The sequence below is a fragment of the Sabethes cyaneus genome, chromosome 1, assembly GCF_943734655.1.
Source record: "Sabethes cyaneus chromosome 1, idSabCyanKW18_F2, whole genome shotgun sequence".
Classification (NCBI taxonomy): Eukaryota; Metazoa; Arthropoda; class Insecta; order Diptera; family Culicidae; genus Sabethes; species Sabethes cyaneus.
Window position 1 is genome coordinate 15,553,136 of NC_071353.1, and position 18,731 is coordinate 15,571,866.

An 18,731-nucleotide genomic window follows, 5' to 3' on the forward strand; every position below is an offset into this window, starting at 1 on the left:
CATCGAATATCCCTCGACAACATCATACCTAACAAGTGCAAAATCAACAAACCAATCACCGGACTGCTATTTACTGGCGACAAACCAGCTATTTATCGGCGTTGCTACACCTTTCCGACTAACGGACTAACGTCGCTAAATTCATCACTTTCGAAAAAGTTTACACAAAAGCCACCACTTGAAAGTTCGGTCCAATGCGGTGCTAACAGCATCACAAAAACAATCGTTTATCCACAAACGCTATATTTCCTCTATTTAAGCAACTGCTTACAGATGATACGATTGAGCTCGCCAAGTAAGGCGACGGTCGAGCACTTTTGAATACAAGTTTTCCCCGCAAAACAGGAATCGCCGACCTCTGCTGGCTGAACATCGCCGTTTAAAAGCGATCCCTTAAATTAAACAACAACAAACAGAAATTCTGCTGTTCGGCTGATAACGGCCGCAGACGGCGAATAAAACGGCACAGCACTCAAATCGATGGTTAATAATAAACGCTTGAAAACAGCGTGGTGTGGCAATTTTTATTAATATTATCTAATGCTTTCATTCGCTTATGATAGCGTCTTTTAGCGGAGTACAGTTCATTGGGAAGCCGTTCGCATAGGTTTTCAGCATCTACCATTCTCAAGACCTTCGATAGCTCAGTTGGTAGAGCGGTGGACTGTAGAGATGAAAAGGTGGGCCACATTGCGTGCAGCTCCACCAGTAACGACAGTAATCCATAGGTCGCTGGTTCAAATCCGGCTCGAAGGAGAACGCTTTTTTGCAGCAAACGTATTATATTTTTAGTATGAGAATGTCTGATATGATTACTCTATAGCAAATAGTGTCTTAATTTTCTCACGGTTAAAACAGGCTAGGCTAGCTTAACCCCTTTCTATGCTAGAAAAGGTGACAATTTAAATCTAATAATTGAAAAACTTTTATTTTCGCAGGTATTAAAACAGCAGCTTAATTAATGTTAACGGCATAGGGCAACCTTATCAACAATTTCAATGTCTGTCTAATTATTTGCCTTATGCCTATATTAGAAAGGTATCGAAATTACTGTGAAAGCCAACTTATAAAACGAGACCAAACGAGCTCCCAATACTGAATCCAGCAGGCGCCATCAGAAAATTCTATCGTGGGCTGCATCCTCATCGATAGCACAAATGCCCGGTCTATCACGAAGTGGACGCACAGTGGTCCTAGTGTCTTTTGCTTTCATTTTATCATTCATGGTCTTCAGCACTTTTGTTCGTATGAATATCCCCCTTAATCTAAAACTGTCAAAAGTTCCTCATTGCTCACTATAATGAAAATAAAAAAATAACTTTTTGTGTTAGGAAATATAGACATAGTTTCTTCGGCAAAGTTGTAAATATTGTGAAAACAAGCAACTTTGCTGAAGAAATAAAATCTATCTAAGAATGAAGAAATTCTTTCTATGTCGAGTGCTGAACTATAGGGCATATTCTTTAAAACTTCTTTAAAAATTGGTTTTTTATACTTAGCTTTTGTTAGTTGCCTTGTACAAGAATACAATGTTCTAGACAATTATCGAAGCTCTCAAAATACACGTTTTTGCAGAAAACCGCAAATCTCTTGGACCTTTACTTGCTGAGTTATCGCATATTCAAGCTTTAAATTTCCATAGCTTCACGAGCTTATGGGGTAAAATGGAGTAAGCAAATTTATGAAATCAGTGCTTCTTCTTGAAGCTTAAGTCGACTTGTATGGGTTCCGCTTGTCCCCAACCACCCAAATGAGAGTACGGCAAGCATTCGTCTTATGTGTTAATAAATAAATCTATACCTATAAAGAAGGATTTCTGTCTGTCTGTCCGTATGTTCCTTATAGAATCGAAAACTACTGAACCAATCGGCATGAAAATATGCATGTAGAGGTTTTTTGGGGCCAGGAAAGGTTTTAGTGATGGTTAGAAACCCCTCCCCCCACTAAGAGGGGCGGCTCCCATACAAATGCAACACAAATTTCTGCATAACTCGACAACTAATCAAGCAAATAGAACAAAGTTTAGCATGTGGGTGTTTTCGGTGACAAGAATTTATTGTATGGTAAATTGAGACCCCTCCCCTCTTTATAAGGGGAATTATAACTCCTCTCCTCTTCAAAAGGGGGGGCTTCCATACAAATTTCCTCTAACTCGAGAACTAATCAAGCAAATGGAACCAAATTTGGCATGTGAAGGTTTTCGAGGGCAAGAATATTTTCTATAGTAAATTAGGACCCCTCCCCACTTTAAGAGGGGGGGGGGGGGCTCCTGTACCAAAGAAACACAATTTTCCTCATAACTCGAGAAGTAATTAAGCAAATGGAACCAAATTTGGCATGTGGGTGTTTTTGGAGACAAAATTTTTTTCTATGATGAATTGGGACCCCTCCCCGTTTTAGGAGGGGGGATCCTATACATATGAAATACAAATTTCCTCATAACTGAAGAACTAATCAAGCAAATGGAACAAAATTTGGCATGTGAAAGTTTTCGAGGGCAAGAATATTTTCTATGGTAAATAAGGACCCCTCCCCACTTTAAGAGGGGGGCTCCTATACAAACGAAATACAAATTTCCTCATAACTCGAGAACTAATCAAGCAAATGGAACAAAATTTGGCACGTGGGTGTTTTTGGAGACAAAATTTTTTTCTATGATGAATTGGGACCCCTCCCCACCAGGGATGGTTCGATCACTGTGACTCAATTTTGATTCATTTGACACTTCTGTCTCAGCCGAGCAAAATTTGACAAAGTTATGTATGAGACATTTGTAGAACTCGTTATTATTTACAATTTTGCAGAATAAAGTGTTGCTGTAACTTTTGTAGTTACGGCGCTACAATGCTAGTACCTCTTTAGTAACTAAATGAACGTTCATTTAGTTACTAATGAAGTACTAGTATTGTAGCACCATAACTACAAAAGATACAGCAATACTTTATTCAGCAAAATTATATATCCAGTTATTATCTACAAATATCCCATACATCAATTTGTCAAATTTTGCTCGGTTAGGACGCTACTGTTAAATGAATCAAAACTGAGTGAAAGTGATCGAACCATCCCTGCTCCCCACTTTAGGAAGGGGGGCTCCTATACAAATGAAATGCAAATTTCCTCATAACTCGAGAATTAATCAAGCAAATGGAACCAAATTTGGCATGTGAAAGTTTTCTAAGGCATGAATATTTTCTATGGTGAATTAGAACCCCTCCCCACTTTAAGAGGGGAGGCTCCTATACAAACGAAATACAAATTTCCTCATAACTCGAGAGCTAATCAAGCAAATGAAACCAAATTTGGCATGTGAAAGTTTTCGAGGGCAAGAATATTTTCTATGGTGAATTAGGACCCCTCCCAACTTTAAGAGGGGGGCTCCTATACAAACGAAATACAAATTGCCTCATAACTCGAGAACTAATCAAGCAAATGTAACCAAATTTGGCACGTGGGTGTTTTTGGAGACAAAAATTTTTTCTATGATGAATTGGGACCCCTACCCACTTTAAGAGGGGGGGCTCCTATACAAATGAAATTCAAATTTCCTCATAACTCGAGAATTAATCAAGCAAATAGAACCAAATTTGGCATGTGGAGGTTTCTGGAGGCAAAAATATTTTCTAAAGTGAATTAGAACCCCTCCCAACTTTAAGAGGGGGTGCTTCTACACAAATGAAATACAAATTTCCTCATAATTCGAGAACTCATCAAGCAAATGGAATCATATTTGGCATGTGGATGTTTTTTGGAGGCAACCATTTTTTCTATGATGAATTAGGACCCCTTACCTTTTTAAGAGGGGGGGCTCTCTCATACAAACGAAATACAAATTTCCTCATAACTCTAGAACTAATCAAGCAAATGGAACTAAATTTATCATGTGGGTGTTTTTGTAGGCAAGAATATTTTCTATGGTATATTTTCTATGGATTTCCCCACTTTAAGAGGGGGAGGGCTCCTATACAAATGAAAAACAAATTTCCTCATAACTCGAGAACTAATCAAGCAAATGGAACCAAATTTGACATGTAAGTGGTTTTGGACGCAAGATTTTTTTCTATAGTGAATTGAGACCCCTCTCTTCTTTAGAAAGCGAGTTATGGCCCATCTCCCCTTTAAGAGGGTGGGCTTCCATACAAATGAAATGCAAATTTCCTCTTATCTCGAGAACTAATCAATCAAATGGAACCAAATTTGGCATGTGGGAGTTTTAGATGGCAGAAATTTTTTCTATGGTGAATTACGACCCCTTCCCCTTTTAAGAGGGGAGCTCCCATACAAATGAAATTCAAATTTCCTTATAACTTGAGAACTAATCAAGCAAATGGAACCAAATTTGGCATGAGGGAGATTTTGGAGTCTTGAATTTATTTTACGATAGTTAGAGACCTCTCACTCCTGTGGTAGGGGGATATGGACTCTCATACAAATAAAACAGAAATTTTTGCGAAACTCAAAAACTAATCGAACTCGAGAAATTGGAGACTCTTCCATAAAACATAAATTAGTCAATACAAGACCACAAAAACTATCTATAGTAACACTAGATCATTCAGGACGAGACGGTCGCGAGTGTTGCCGGTGACCCACCGTCGGAAGCGCCGCCCACTGGGGGGCTTGCAAAACTCGAGATTGTGACAAAGATCATCCGAGATTCATGATTTATGTACAACACACGTTAATTTGTGGCAATACGAAGTTTATCGGGACAGCTAGTAAATAAATAAATGAACAACTTTACTAAAGAAATGACATTTCTATTCTTATCGAATGCAGAGCTATGGAGCATTTTCCTTGGAAATTCTTTAAAAATTAGTTTTTCATGCTATACTTAGCTTATGTTGGTTGCATTTTACGAGAATATATGGCTCTAGGCGATTATTGAAGGACTCAAAATACATGTTTTTGCAGAAGATTGCAAATCTCTAGGACCTTTCTTCACAAAGTTATCGCTTTTGGCTCGTAAAGTTAAAGAAAAATATAGCTTAAATAAGCGATAACTTTGTAAGGAAAGGTCCTAGAGTTTTGCAACATTCTGCAAAAACATGTGTTTTGAGTCTTTCAATAATCGCCTAGAACCATATACTCTTGTAAAATGCAACCAACATACGCTAAATATGTGAAACTAATTTTTAATGAACTTCTAAAGAAAATGCTCTGCACTCGAAAGAGATAGAAATGTCATTTCTTTAGCAAAATTGTTTATCTTTATATTTTCTATAGCTTTGCCGAAGAAACCATGTGTCTATCTACGAACACAAAAAAATGGACGTGTTTCGAGCCTTTCGCGAACGCGAAACGCATAAAACGTATGCTTGGTTGCCATACTCTTATTTGGGTTGTTGGGAACAAGCGGAACCCGTACAAGTTTATAGTCTTAAGCTTTAAGATGAAGCGTTGATTTCATAAATACGCTTGCCCCATTTTACCCCATAAGGTCGTGAAGTTATGGAAATTTAAAGCTTGAATATGCGATAACTCAGCAAGTAAAGGTCCAAGAAATGTGCGGTCTTCTGCAAAAGCGTGTATTTTGAGAGCTTCGATAAGTACCTAGAACATTATATTCTTGTAAAATGCAACTAACAAAAGCTAACTATGAAAAACCAATGTTTAAAGAAGTTTTAAAGAATATGCCCTATAGTTCAGCACTTGATGAAGATATAAATTTTATTTCTTCAGCAAAGTTGCTTGTTTTTACAATATTTACAACTTTGCCGACGAAACTATGTCTATATTTCCTGACACAAAAAAGTTATTTTTTTTATTTTCATTATAGTAAGCGATGACTAACTTTTGACAGTTTTATATTAAGATTAAAAAAAGAAGATGATGCCCGTATGAATAAAACATTTAGCTTTGCTTTCCCATGTAAACCTTATGAGCGAAGTAAAGTAAAGTAAACTGTTTTATAAACGGTCACATAAACAGCTTAAGCTTCACCAGGCTAACATCTGTCCTACTACTTCTGTCAGCGTATTTTACTGAATGGGAATGTTGATTCAAATCATAGATACCAGATATACAGATGTTTGTGCATGCATAAATTTGGGACTCATTATTTTCTCCGCAGTATTTAATTTTTGCTGTAATGTACGTAGGTTATGAAGTACTTTAATCTTTAGTTTCATTCATTTCCATTCACTTGAAAAATCGGACGCTTGTAACGACGCGATTGTCAAAATTGTATGACCGCATCAGCCTTTTGAAAAATCAAACGTAAATTTCTACCAATCAGAGCCGTGGTCTAAACTGCACTAGAAAACAGATGAGTAATTCTCGCTGAATGTTGGAACTTTTGCGCTTAATTGGTTGAAAATGGTTAAAAAATAAGAACTACACCTTTGATACCTCGAAATAGTGGACCCTCGTTCGCCAAAGTGCCTAACAGTTTAAAAAAAAGTTGAATTTTGAACAAACTTTGAGATCTATATCATGTGATATTTCATAAATTTGCCATGAAACAACTAACAAATGGCCCGGTTCTGTAAAGAAGAACAGGGCTTTCAAATGGAGTAAAAAATTTTTTGGCAGCTATCTTGGATTTGGTCGCTATATTGGATTTTATCGCAAAACCGCCGTTTTCACCATGAGCCCCCCAGCCGATTTTAATTTTAAGACCACCATTGGAAAGCTGAAAAAAATGCTAGAAGGATCATGCATAAAATTAGGTGTGCAATGGCATTAACTAAATAAAACAACCAGTTATTTGTAACAAGGTAAACAATTTTCATATAATTATTCAACTTTTTTTGAACCTGTTAGGCCCCTTGGCGAACGAGGGGCCCACTATCAAAAGTATAATTCTTATTTTTTAACATTTTGAACCAATTAAGCGTAAAAGTTCCAATATTTGAAGACCTCGTGTCAGTAGTGGCCCCGTTTCAGCGAGAACTACTCATCTAATGATTGCAAATGAATCGTTTGTTTGAGAAGCTCCACATGTGCTTTTGGCACCATTGTAGAAAAACAATAAAAAACCGATTTTCTCGAAATATTTTCAACCCCAACTAAAATGGTTTGTGGAACCAACCTTTTTCCAGAATTTGAGAGAAGATGTAGGAATCCCCAAGGATTCAAAACTGTCAAAACTCCTGAAATGTCAAATGTCATATGGTTCTTGTGGGGTTTCTCAAACAAACGATTCAAATGTCTACTCTTTTCCAGCTAATGGTAAACTTGTCAATTTCAGCCTAAAGTGACGGTGAACAATTCTCAGCAGTGCTTAAAATTATCAGTTGATACTCATAAAATTGAATATCAACTCGCTCCCTATGTAGCTGACATTTATCAGTATGAAAATCAATTTCAATATCCAGTCACGATATTATTGGGACAGATAATCATTATTCCATCTCTAAAACTGAATATCAAATATCAGTATCAACGAATTCGAAAAGAAAAATGATACTCAGTATCAAAAATGTCAGTTACATCTCGAGGTGTTGATATTTTCACTAAGCGTTGTTTTCACCATAAACGTTTGATATCAACGCACACCGCACAATCAGTTATCTCAACTTTAAAGTAAATTGTCATCACAAAGCCTACTGCAATCTGTTGCGTCCCAATCCACTAGAATATAAATATTCAGTGCAAGGCGCTGAAACTGATATTCATATTCACTGCCATGGAACTGAAAATGATATTCAGCTCTGACTTTTTTGTGACGCATTATGGATTTTTCGAAACGAATATACAGCAACATCGAAACTCAGCGGCTTGGTTTATCAATGAATTTTTATTCCAATGATATTCATATTCCTTCTGGAAAAAAGAGTTTTGATATTGTATTGACTCAAAATCAATCATTTTGAGTTTCGATAAAGTTTTTTCCAGCACTGATTCTCAGTCCTGTCTTGAGGTAGAAATAAATAGCAAACGTCAAAGGATTGTTGTAGCAAGCAAAGTCGAACAGTTTGACGCACGACTAACAGACATAACACTCACTTTCTCATTCGTCGCACGCTGTCATTTCAAATCTATTGTTGGTTGGGAATGTCTCCGTATTCGCCAAAGTGGCGCTTTTTAACGAAAGGAGGGGAATGCCCCATAAAAAACTGTCTTTTTCGAGGGATACTTCTGGTGCAAGTTAATATTTGGGAATGTCGATCTGATCATAAATGGTACTAGTGTTCAGGCAAAATGTGAGTGACGATAATTTTTGTTGATTTTTCTTCCAAGAGTTACGCCTGATTGTCTGTGGTTTAACTGAAGCTTTCACGGATGGAAGCTAAAGAATATAACATGGCAAAATTAATGACAATTATCACCAGCAGAAGCTGTAACCTGTAACGGATTGAAAAAACCTTAGTTTTATCCACCCATTCGCTTAGTGACCAAACATATTATCTAATTTTCTGACATATTTATCTGTGATCTGGTACTCTGGACTAGATTTACAGGTCACAGGTTAATATTCGGATTATATAACATAAATATCATAAAACTGTTGACATTTTTTTGAGACATGTATTTTAGATATGTGCTAATCCATGATTTTTTTCCTTGAAAACAATGTGAAACATACAATTTTCCAAAGGGTCGTAAATGCCAGTCCGAACGTTTCCGGATGAGCTTTTTGTACGGATTTGTTCATAATACCAATAAGATTCATTCCTCCATAGAATATATGACCACGATCTGCGAGATTTGATAATTTTTTTACCATCGAAAAAACATAAAATTGCAAAAAAATGATTGTCAAGTCAAACAAACAAGTTAAATTTTCAAAATTCTAAATTTTCTTCCTACAAGCCAGCTAGAATTAGATACGATGAACCTATGTTTTAATAAATATCGTTTTGTTTACTTCTGGTGGAATCTGATCTGATTAATGTTTGACGATTTTCAAAAAAATGTAGGAGTCACGGGCCCGCAAACTGTACATCCAGGTGCTGACGAAAACTTATTGTCTCACCATGGATGATGAAATTCATGTCATGGCGGATTTCCGGCAGCTTCCGGGGCTATTGTTCTTCACCGCCCAGCACATGTTTGATGTTCCGGAGGAAGTAAGGAAGCAGAAATTTTCAAAGTTTGCCAAGAAATACATGATTTAGCAAGCGATCTGCTCATGTGGTAAACGAAGTGTGCCGTTCGTGACTACCAGAACTGTAAACGGGCAGATCTACTTCAAGGAGTGTCTACAGAAGCATCTGCTTCCACTGTAGAAGCAACACGAGAGCCCTACGGTCTACGGATCTGACCGGATCTAGCTGCGTGCCACTATCCAGGATGTCGGAAGGACGTTGGAAGCCAACGGGGTCACTTTCGTATCCAAGGACACGAATCCTCCCAACGCATCGAAACTAAGGCTACGAACAGACACTACGGAAGCATTCCAAGGATTTTGACCCAACCAGTGTCGCATGAATCAACGTAATTAGTTTCGTCGGAAAACCATGTTCAAGCATTATCTGCTACAGCTCATTTTGTTTGATTGAATCGTACGCTGCCTTAAAGTCCACAAATAGATCTTGCGCGAAAAGAGGCCACCTGCAAATGAGAGATTCCCTTCCCACGCCCATCACGGCAATAAAAATGCATTTCAATTCCCTTTTTTCTCAACATATATCTAGCTAATAACGCCAGCAACAGTTTCTTTTAAAATTAGTAGTTCGTTCTATTGCATTTGCATCGCCGTGATAAGCGAAGGAGATTAGATACGAAGAGAACCTCTAAAGATGATGAGTATGCAAGTTGTACTCCCGGAATTAGTCAGGTCTAAGGATGAAAAATCAGTGATCTTGATCATTATCTGTGAGTTATCGCCATACGCACAGCTCATGATCTATACAGTTTATGACAAACAGTGAATCTATAACTTTAATCACAAGATTTTCTTTAATCAATACTCAGAAGTCGATCACATTGTTATAGTTTACCTAACTACGAGAAAAAAGGTTGCTCACGTTGTTTGTATAGAGATTCACACACTGTACACAACCGATCGTCTGTATCTGTTACATTTCTCAATACAATCAAGCAATGAACATGATCTAATGTGAGGTTAATCATAATTTGTTCAGTTCGTGTCAAAATATTTGTCGCTTTCAACTAAGCAAAGCAAAGCCATAGGTATAAACGTGCTGTTGAGAACTTGAACCATCTTTATCGACAGACTTCGCAGCCGGCTATTAGAGTACAGGACAATTACGGGACTAGTGCAACGATCCTACTGACTCTATAGCAGCACCTCCCAGCCGAGATTCGGACGTGTTGTCGAGTCTATCACTTTTTATGTGAATTGGAAAGATATAAGAAACTTCCCATCGATCCGAAAATTTACGCTGCTGTATCGACATGGTCAAAAGCTTAGTTCGCTACGGTAGGCGATGCATAGACTTCAAAACAGCATACGACACAGTCGATCGAGATCAGCTGTGTCAGATAGTGCATTCTCGAGTGCTTTGGAGACGCGGCGAGCGTTGAGACCAGTGCTGGAAAAAATCACTTTATCGAAACTCAAAATGATTGATTTTGAGTCAATACAATATCAAAACTCTTTTTTCCAGAAGGAATATGAATATCATTGGAATAAAAATTCATTGATAAACCAAGCCGCTGAGTTTCGATGTTGCTGTATATTCGTTTCGAAAAATCCATAATGCGTCACAAAAAAGTCCGAGCTGAATATCATTTTCAGTTCCATGGCAGTGAATATGAATATCAGTTTCAGCGCCTTGCACTGAATATTTATATTCTAGTGGATTGGGACGCAACAGATTGCAGTAGGCTTTGTGATGACAATTTACTTTAAAGTTGAGATAACTGATTGTGCGGTGTGCGTTGATATCAAACGTTTATGGTGAAAACAACGCTTAGTGAAAATATCAACACCTCGAGATGTAACTGACATTTTTGATACTGAGTATCATTTTTCTTTTCGAATTCGTTGATACTGATATTTGATATTCAGTTTTAGAGATGGAATAATGATTATCTGTCCCAATAATATCGTGACTGGATATTGAAATTGATTTTCATGCTGATAAATGTCAGCTACATAGGGAACGAGTTGATATTCAATTTTATGAGTATCAACTGATAATTTTAAGCACTGGTTGAGACTAACTGAAGGGTTATCCTGCATGCTATTCGCTCTTGAGGGAGTGGTCCGTCGAGAGGGGATCGAAACAAGACATGATTTTCAGGTAGCGTACTCCTAGGTTTCGCAGATGACTTTAATATCATAACCAGGGACTTTGCGACGGTGGAGGCAAACTATACCAGACTGAAAGTGGAGCCTAGGAGCCCCTACTAGCACAGTTGTTATAAACTGGTTGTGGCAACCGATTAATGACTAATTTCAGTCATAAATAGGTTGCAGCAACCAGATATGACAAAAGTTTGCTACTTGGGGCATTGGGCTAAACATAAATGCATCGAAGACCAAATCCAAACGAAAGGAAGAGGTTAAAAGGAGACGAACGCGCACCTTCCACGGACGATAACCGTTGACAGTGTCGAGTGGTAGATAGAGTTCGTGTATTTTGGATATCAGGTGACCGCGCACAACACTTAGTAAGGAGATCAAGCGGAGCATTCAAGCGGAAAACGGGCGTACTTTAACCTTCGCAAAACACTACGATCTACGAAGCGTACGTCGCCGTGATTCGTGATGTGAATCTAGATTGTGGAGAACAAAGATGTAGTCAGGTCTAGATGATTCAATTTAAGCCTCTTAATTTCAGATTTGCGGAAAGTTATCCTAACGTAGTTACCACCATTGCCACTTGTTTAACGACAAACTCTGGTACGTCTATCTGGTTGCTGCAAAATTACAGCTGAATTTCATACCTAATTACCCTTCTAATGAAGGATTTCCCACAGGAACCGCCAGACGGCATCGCTGATGTAAGGGGCGGATAGTGCCACTCAGGTTATTTCCTCATCAGCATACCGATGGTGATAGAAAGCTTTTCCCCCGACGGTGCTGTGTTAGTGCTTGGGTGTGGTACACGGACGGACTACATGCGTCGAGGATGAAAGTGAATTTCTAATCATCGAAAAAGTGTACTCACCTTCACCGAACAAAATAACAAAAATTGAAAGTGACAAACAGCGGGTAGCGGAGCAGTAGAAAAGAGTGTTGCAGATTTACATAATGTTACAATATTCGCACCTCTACACCTTATCTCGTTCGCTGGTGGCGGCGCGGCGGGCGGAAAAGAGCAACGGAAGCCGGGTGCTAATTACATTCCAAATAAATCGACCCATTCCCCCGTTCAAGAAGGTAAGTTTACTCTGCTCAGAAGCGATGAAAAGGACTGTTTTCCTCCCAACCGACTAAAGTGTCTTTCGTTGGCAGAGTGGCAAATTAATTATTTATAGATTAGGTGCTTCTTCTGGTCCCTTTGAAGATGCAGAGATACCGGAATATTGTATAGGTAGGGTGGTTTGGTTGGAGAGAAGGATGGATTGCTTTTGTTTGACTGATAATGCTCCGGCAGTTGACTCAACCCGTCAGGAATGTTTTAGATATGCTGTCTTTTTTAGCAACGGATTGTTGTCGTTATCTTTACTGATAGGATGATATCAGAAAAGCAGTCAAAAACAGACAATGCGCGAACGGCATGACCCGGGGCTTACATTAACATATACACGAAACAGAATATTCTGTCATCGTTACCAGGTAGCCTTCGGCTGCCAAAGGAAGTCCTGTTTTGTTGAGAAAAAAGTACGAGTTGAACCAGCATGCTTGAAGACAACGAAAATGATTATTCATGTAGCTTAATTATTGAGACATTCGCCTCTTTTTCGATTGGATTGTTTTTTCTCAAAGCAGAATTTTGTCATTGTTTATGTATTAGTTTGCTGTTTCGAATTGTATCTTATTTGTTAAAACTTAAGCGCTGTTTGACTTCTGTATTAACAACACAATCTTTCCACGCCTAACTAGCATCTTTTATCAATTTGGGTATATAGTACAATAACAAAAAAAACAGAACGAACTCCCTCTGAATTTAATGTTCAAGTAGTTGTCACTGACTTTTTGAATTTCAAAGGTGGTTTTTATGTTCAAAATAATATGGGCAGAATCACAATCAAGCTACACAATGATTACATTTTTTGTATAAATAATTCTTTCTTAATCTTAGAGATATAGAAAGCGTACCTTCAGGAAGCAATTTGGAACCATTTCTATTCGAGTATTTTTCGAAATTTCATAGTAAAGCGGTTGGTGACATATACATATTCATAAGAGAGTTTCTCCATCTGCAAATTCAACTGAATATGTTCGTTTACTGAAATTACATGAATAAGCATTGCATTTTAGTATACGAAAATGTACTGCGGCTAAGGGATGCCGTATATTATTTAACATCCCTCTTGAAGCTGTGATCCGGCAAGCGGGAATCAAAACGAGAGGAGCGAACTGCAGCAAAAGTAGTCAACTCCTAGCCCTCGCAGACGACCTTGACATCAATACTAGAAACCTTGGACGCAATGGACGCATTAAAGCTGGAAATTGAGCCTGCTTTTCCCTCTGCAGGACGCCTCGATCAAGGAGCATACGCCTCCGCACAAAGCTGACGATGTAAAAAACCTAATCAAACAGGTAATCCTCTGCGGACTTGAGGCAGTAACTTTGCTTACGGAAGACATACGTGAACTTACCATATTTAAACGAAAGGAGTGCTCGTAACTCAGCAATCGGAACGGTTAAATCGACTATCCCATTTTGGCATCCCATACGGATGCCAGACAATGGAACCGTATTCGAGAGTCGAACGGATGAGTGAACAGTATAATGCCTTTGGACAACACAATGTAGGAAATGTGTCGTTTAAACGATAACTGACTGTCTAATATAACGCCGAGATTCTTCAGCTGGTCAACATGTTGGATTTCAGTACCATCGAGCTTGTAATTAAAAATTACAGGTTGACGGATTCGGGCGAAAGAAATAATGAGGCATTTCTCAGGATCCACGAGTATGTTACACCAATCCATAAAGGTGTCAAGTTCTTGTTGTAGTCGAATTTCATCGACCTTGGAACGAATTCTCAGGTAAATCTGTAGATCATCGGCGTAGGATAATCGAGGGCCTTTAAGAACGTGGTTGACGTTATTGAAGTACAGTAGGAATATTAACGGTTCCAAATGACTGCCTTGTGGGATCCCAGACGAGGTCGCAAACGCATTAGACTGAAAACCTTTGATCGTCACAATCAGTTGAATTGCAGCCCGGACAGAACACGTTTCAATGGGACGAAGTAAGATTGGATAGCATGAAAATCAAGATTGTGGTTTTTTTGTTATTATAGCTTTGGCACTTCTCAGCAAAAATGCTCGAAACTTTCACCTATATTCGGGCTTCTTTATGCCAAGCGGGGTTAGGCTCTGTGGTCCTCATTCACATTTTTTTTTTGTTAACGTCTGCTCCAGTTGTGTTTAATTGTGATGATTCAGGAACCTCCTCATTATATTACAGGTTCCAAGAACAACCGCTTTTGGAATATTTTCCAAATTGCTTTGCAGTTACAGCTTTTCCAGAGAACGTTGTAGATTACAGGGCACTACTCCGGTGGCTAAGATGACCACCAGAACCACGCGTACGCCCTCAAGGTGCCACATCTGCTTTAACTCTTCGGCCAAGTCGTGGTACTACTTCGTTATTATTATTATGTCAGCGTCACCGCTTTCTGGATTACTTGTAGTTCGACGCGCAGCTCCAACTCTTCTAAGAAGCGCAGTAGAGTACAGGGCACTAGTCCATAAGCAGAGATTAGTACTGGAACTATACGTACTTACTCAAGGTGTCACGTTTGCCGTATACTCCTCGGCCAAATCATGGTATATCGTGATTTTTGTCGAGAAAGTTGACTGCACATTGTGGTCTAGCGGTACTGCGATATCGATGAGGCTTACTCGCTTCATCCTTTTGTTGTAGACCACAATGTCAGGGTGGTTGGCACGTACGAGGACATCCGTGATGATCTCGCGATCCCAGTACAGTTATTATTATAGAGTTTTGTCACTTCTCAGCAAAAATGCTGGAAACTTTCACCTACCTCGGGCTTCTTTATGCCAAGAGGGGTTAGACTCTGTGGTTCTCATTCACATTTTTGTTGTTGTTGTTACGTCTGCTCCAGTTGTGTTTAATTGTGGTGATTCAGGAACCTCCTCGTTATATTACAGGTTCCAAGAACCACCGCTTTTTGGATACTGTCCAAATTTCTTTGCAGTTCCAGCTCTTCCAGGGAACGTTGTAGACTACAGGGGACTACTCCGGTGGCTGAGATGACCACCGGATTATTATTATTATTATTATTTATTTAATACATCTATCTGACAAAGTCTTAATGAATTTAGCCACATGTAAGGTCCACAAAAAAAAATTATATTAAACCAGTCCTCCACAGTCGTTGCGTGAATTTTCCTGTTGGCTCTCCAAACTCGAAGTAAGAGTTCTTCAACCCGAGTGAATGTCCGGACACATGCAGTCATTGGTTCGTAAAATCCAAATGTGGTAGGGTACGATGAAAAACGGCATGCAACAACGCTCTGTAGTGCGTAAAGATCTTTGCGAAGCACGAAAATTGACTTTTGTAAGTAACGTTGGTGAATCGAAATTTGTCTTTGTTTAAAATTTTTACCACTAGCGTTGGTTGCCCGCTGAACTTTGCGGCGACGTTCCAGAGTGTCCCAGGCCCAGTAAACGCAGACAACGTGCTGGATGCGGTGGAAGATTGTCAGGATCTCGCCAAGGCAAATCCCTCAGAGCCATACGGACGTGCCTTCTTTGGATGCGTTCGTTTCTTAAGGTCCACGTGAGCTGATGAGGTAAGCAAATTACACTTGAATTTTCAAGTGTTGGACGAACTAACGCGCAATACAAGGATTTTAGGCAATGAGCAGCCGGGATGCTTTGGAAATGATATTAGAACGGTGAGCATTGAACGTAAGTTTAGAGTCGACGAGTAAGATGCCGAGGTCATTAGCCTGATCAACCCTCCGGAGGACACTTCCGTCAATGTGGTAGTCGAACACAATCGGGCTGTGAATGTGATGGAACGTGATTATCTCACATTTGGCTATACTCACAATCAAGTAGTTTAACTTGCACCAGTTCACAAAAGCATCTAGCAAATCTTGCAACCGATGATAATCGGCGACAGAGCGCACATTAAGATTCAGTTCGTCAGCTCGTCAGCGTAAACAAGTATGCATCCGGCTTCAAGTAATAACGCGACGTCGTTGAAGAATAAGGTACAAAGTAAAGGCCCCATACTGCTTCCTTGAAGAACACCAGGCTCCTAAAGACTGCAGTTTTCGCAAGAGGATGCGGTGGCCAATCCGGTCGAATGCAGCCTTCAAGTCCGTGTATACTGCGCGTTCACTTGTGCTTTTTCCTCGAGTTGCGCGATGCAAGAGGAAGTGAAATCGAGTAAATTAGTTGAAACCGACCGGCCAGGTATGAATCCGTGCTGGTAGATGGATGTGTAGTTCTTAGCGCGATTGAGGATTGCGGTGCTGACGATAATTTCAAAAAGCTTAGAGGCATCAGATAGGCTTGTAATACCACTGTAGTTCTTAACATTTCGGCGATCACCACACTTATGGACGGACAACATGTAAGGTTGTTTTCAGATATCAGGAAATTTGCCTTGCGTAAAGGACTTGATAAAAATGTGACAGAGAGGCACAGATAATTCTGATATCGATATCGAGGTCGACTAGTTTTTCGGGAACGTTCAACGCAGCATTAGATAGAAATAGCAGCAGCATTAGATTTTTTAGAATAAATTTTTCACTGCTTTTGTTTGTTTGACCCTCGAATTCGAAATGTTGCTTGTCAAGTCATTTACTGCAACTTTCCCAAAGTTTCATTTTTTCCCTGGTCAATCTTTGTGGTGATGTGAATAATTTGTGTGAATGTGAAATTACTTAAAAACAATGGATTAATTGTATACAATACTGTTAAAAAATTAGACCTCTATATGCGACTGAATGCGAGAAAAGTAAAAACGTTAAAACAATTAGCATTCTTTGTTGTTCAATATACTTTTATCGTCAATTTAATTTCAGTTCATCAAAAATTACATAAATATTAGAGCTTATTTATACTTTGCTGCTTCGCAGTAACTAAATTATACATGTCTATGATACCGCATACGGTACATAGTATTCTAATTTTTCATCATTCATTTTCTTCGCTAACAAGCCCACCCCACCCGCGAACGCGTTCAAATGACAATTCTCTAGAAAAATTGGCTTCACGGGTAATGACGGCAATACACCATTACATCGTGCCACCGCAGAACAAACATTCAAAAAATGAGTAAATTGATTTCATTTTAATTTAATTGCTAAAACTTCGACGTTCCTTCCTTCCTTCGGTAACGTAACGTACGTAAGCAGGGAAATGTATTCATTTCCCATCCTCATCCTGCCGCAAGCTTCGGCCGGAAACACAAGCTCAAGCTCATATGCGTAGCATGACTCGGTGTATAGCCCAAGTTTCCCAGCGGAACACCGTATGGGAAAAGTTTTCACGCTCGGCGCTAGTGCCGTAACCGTCATATCCCTTAACCGAGAGAAGCTGCGATACACATGTGCGATAGTTGCTCAGCGTTTCTGGCCCGGAGCTGTTTGACTGATGTATGTTGCTTGCTTTCTGTTGTGGCAGCAAGTACGCAGTTCAGTATGACGATTGTACGATTGTTGAGAGTTAATTTAAATTCTTAGTTATCCTATCCCGAATGCGACTCCATCCAGCTACTTTATCTAACTGTTGTAATAGTGGCAGAACTGTTTGAATTGTTGAAATGTGCTGTTATTATTTCGCCTTGACGGTCGATGGAGTTGGCATCTTGATGTGTATTTCACCTAACTCTCGGGATAACACGTGGAATAACAGTCAATTCTATCTAGGCCCTTGTTTAAATACCCCAAGAAGATTCTATTGAAAAGTTTCTTTCCTTTTTGGGCAAATGTTTCCTGAGCCGGCATTGTTTTGCATTGGAAGCAACCCGAAACGTAACCATATCAATTTTCCACATCATATTAATTTCATGAGGAAACTTTCACAGACCCATATCTTGCTTCAAAACTCTCACGCCACGGCATGCACGAACAATTTAACTCCAAATAAAACAATTCATTTGACTTTCCCCGCCGCGCACTTCGTTCGGTCTCCTCCTTCAGCCAAGTTCGTTCAGGTTTCGAGGTTTTAATCAGACACGATTGCCTTAATTCAACACAATCTGTTTTGTATGGAATACGAGTCGTTCGAAATCAAATTTAAAGCTGAACTGGCCAGATAGTGACTAAAAAGTTTTAGTAGCATCAGCGTCGGTGGTGTAATGGTCAGCATAGTTGCCTTCCAAGCAGTTGATCCGGGTTCGATTCCCGGCCGACGCAGGATCTTTTTTGGAGATTTTAACAGATGCACATCCTGTGTGGTACAACATCAACTTTCCAACATAATCGTCTTCGCAGCTTGTTACCAACAACTGTGAAGAAATAGAGTTACAGAAATTATTAATCGCATGCTTGACACCGCTTTTCCAGAAGCAAAAAAACTCGATTGTAATAAACAAAAAATTAGCAAGCAACATTTCCTATCAATGTGAAATAACACATCCACGCCCAACGGCCCTTCGGCAACTAATTTGTACGATGTTACTTTGTTGCTCAGTCTCTTCAACCAAACTTTAGCAAGCAAGCATACCGCCGCTAGCAAGCGATTCCGCGAGGAAGATAATTCGCAGATTAATTTG

General features: G+C 39.2%; 2 non-coding genes across 2 annotated transcripts; both read left to right on the forward strand.

Annotated features, from left to right (window-relative positions):
* The first annotated feature begins 633 nt into the window (after positions 1–633).
* On the forward strand, positions 634–756 carry Trnay-gua (transfer RNA tyrosine (anticodon GUA)). The gene is made up of 2 exons: positions 634–670; positions 721–756. It is a non-coding gene; the product is annotated as a tRNA-Tyr (tRNA).
* A 17,544-nt stretch (positions 757–18,300) lies between these two features.
* On the forward strand, positions 18,301–18,372 carry Trnag-ucc (transfer RNA glycine (anticodon UCC)). The gene has a single exon. It is a non-coding gene; the product is annotated as a tRNA-Gly (tRNA).
* Positions 18,373–18,731: the final 359 nt, after the last annotated feature.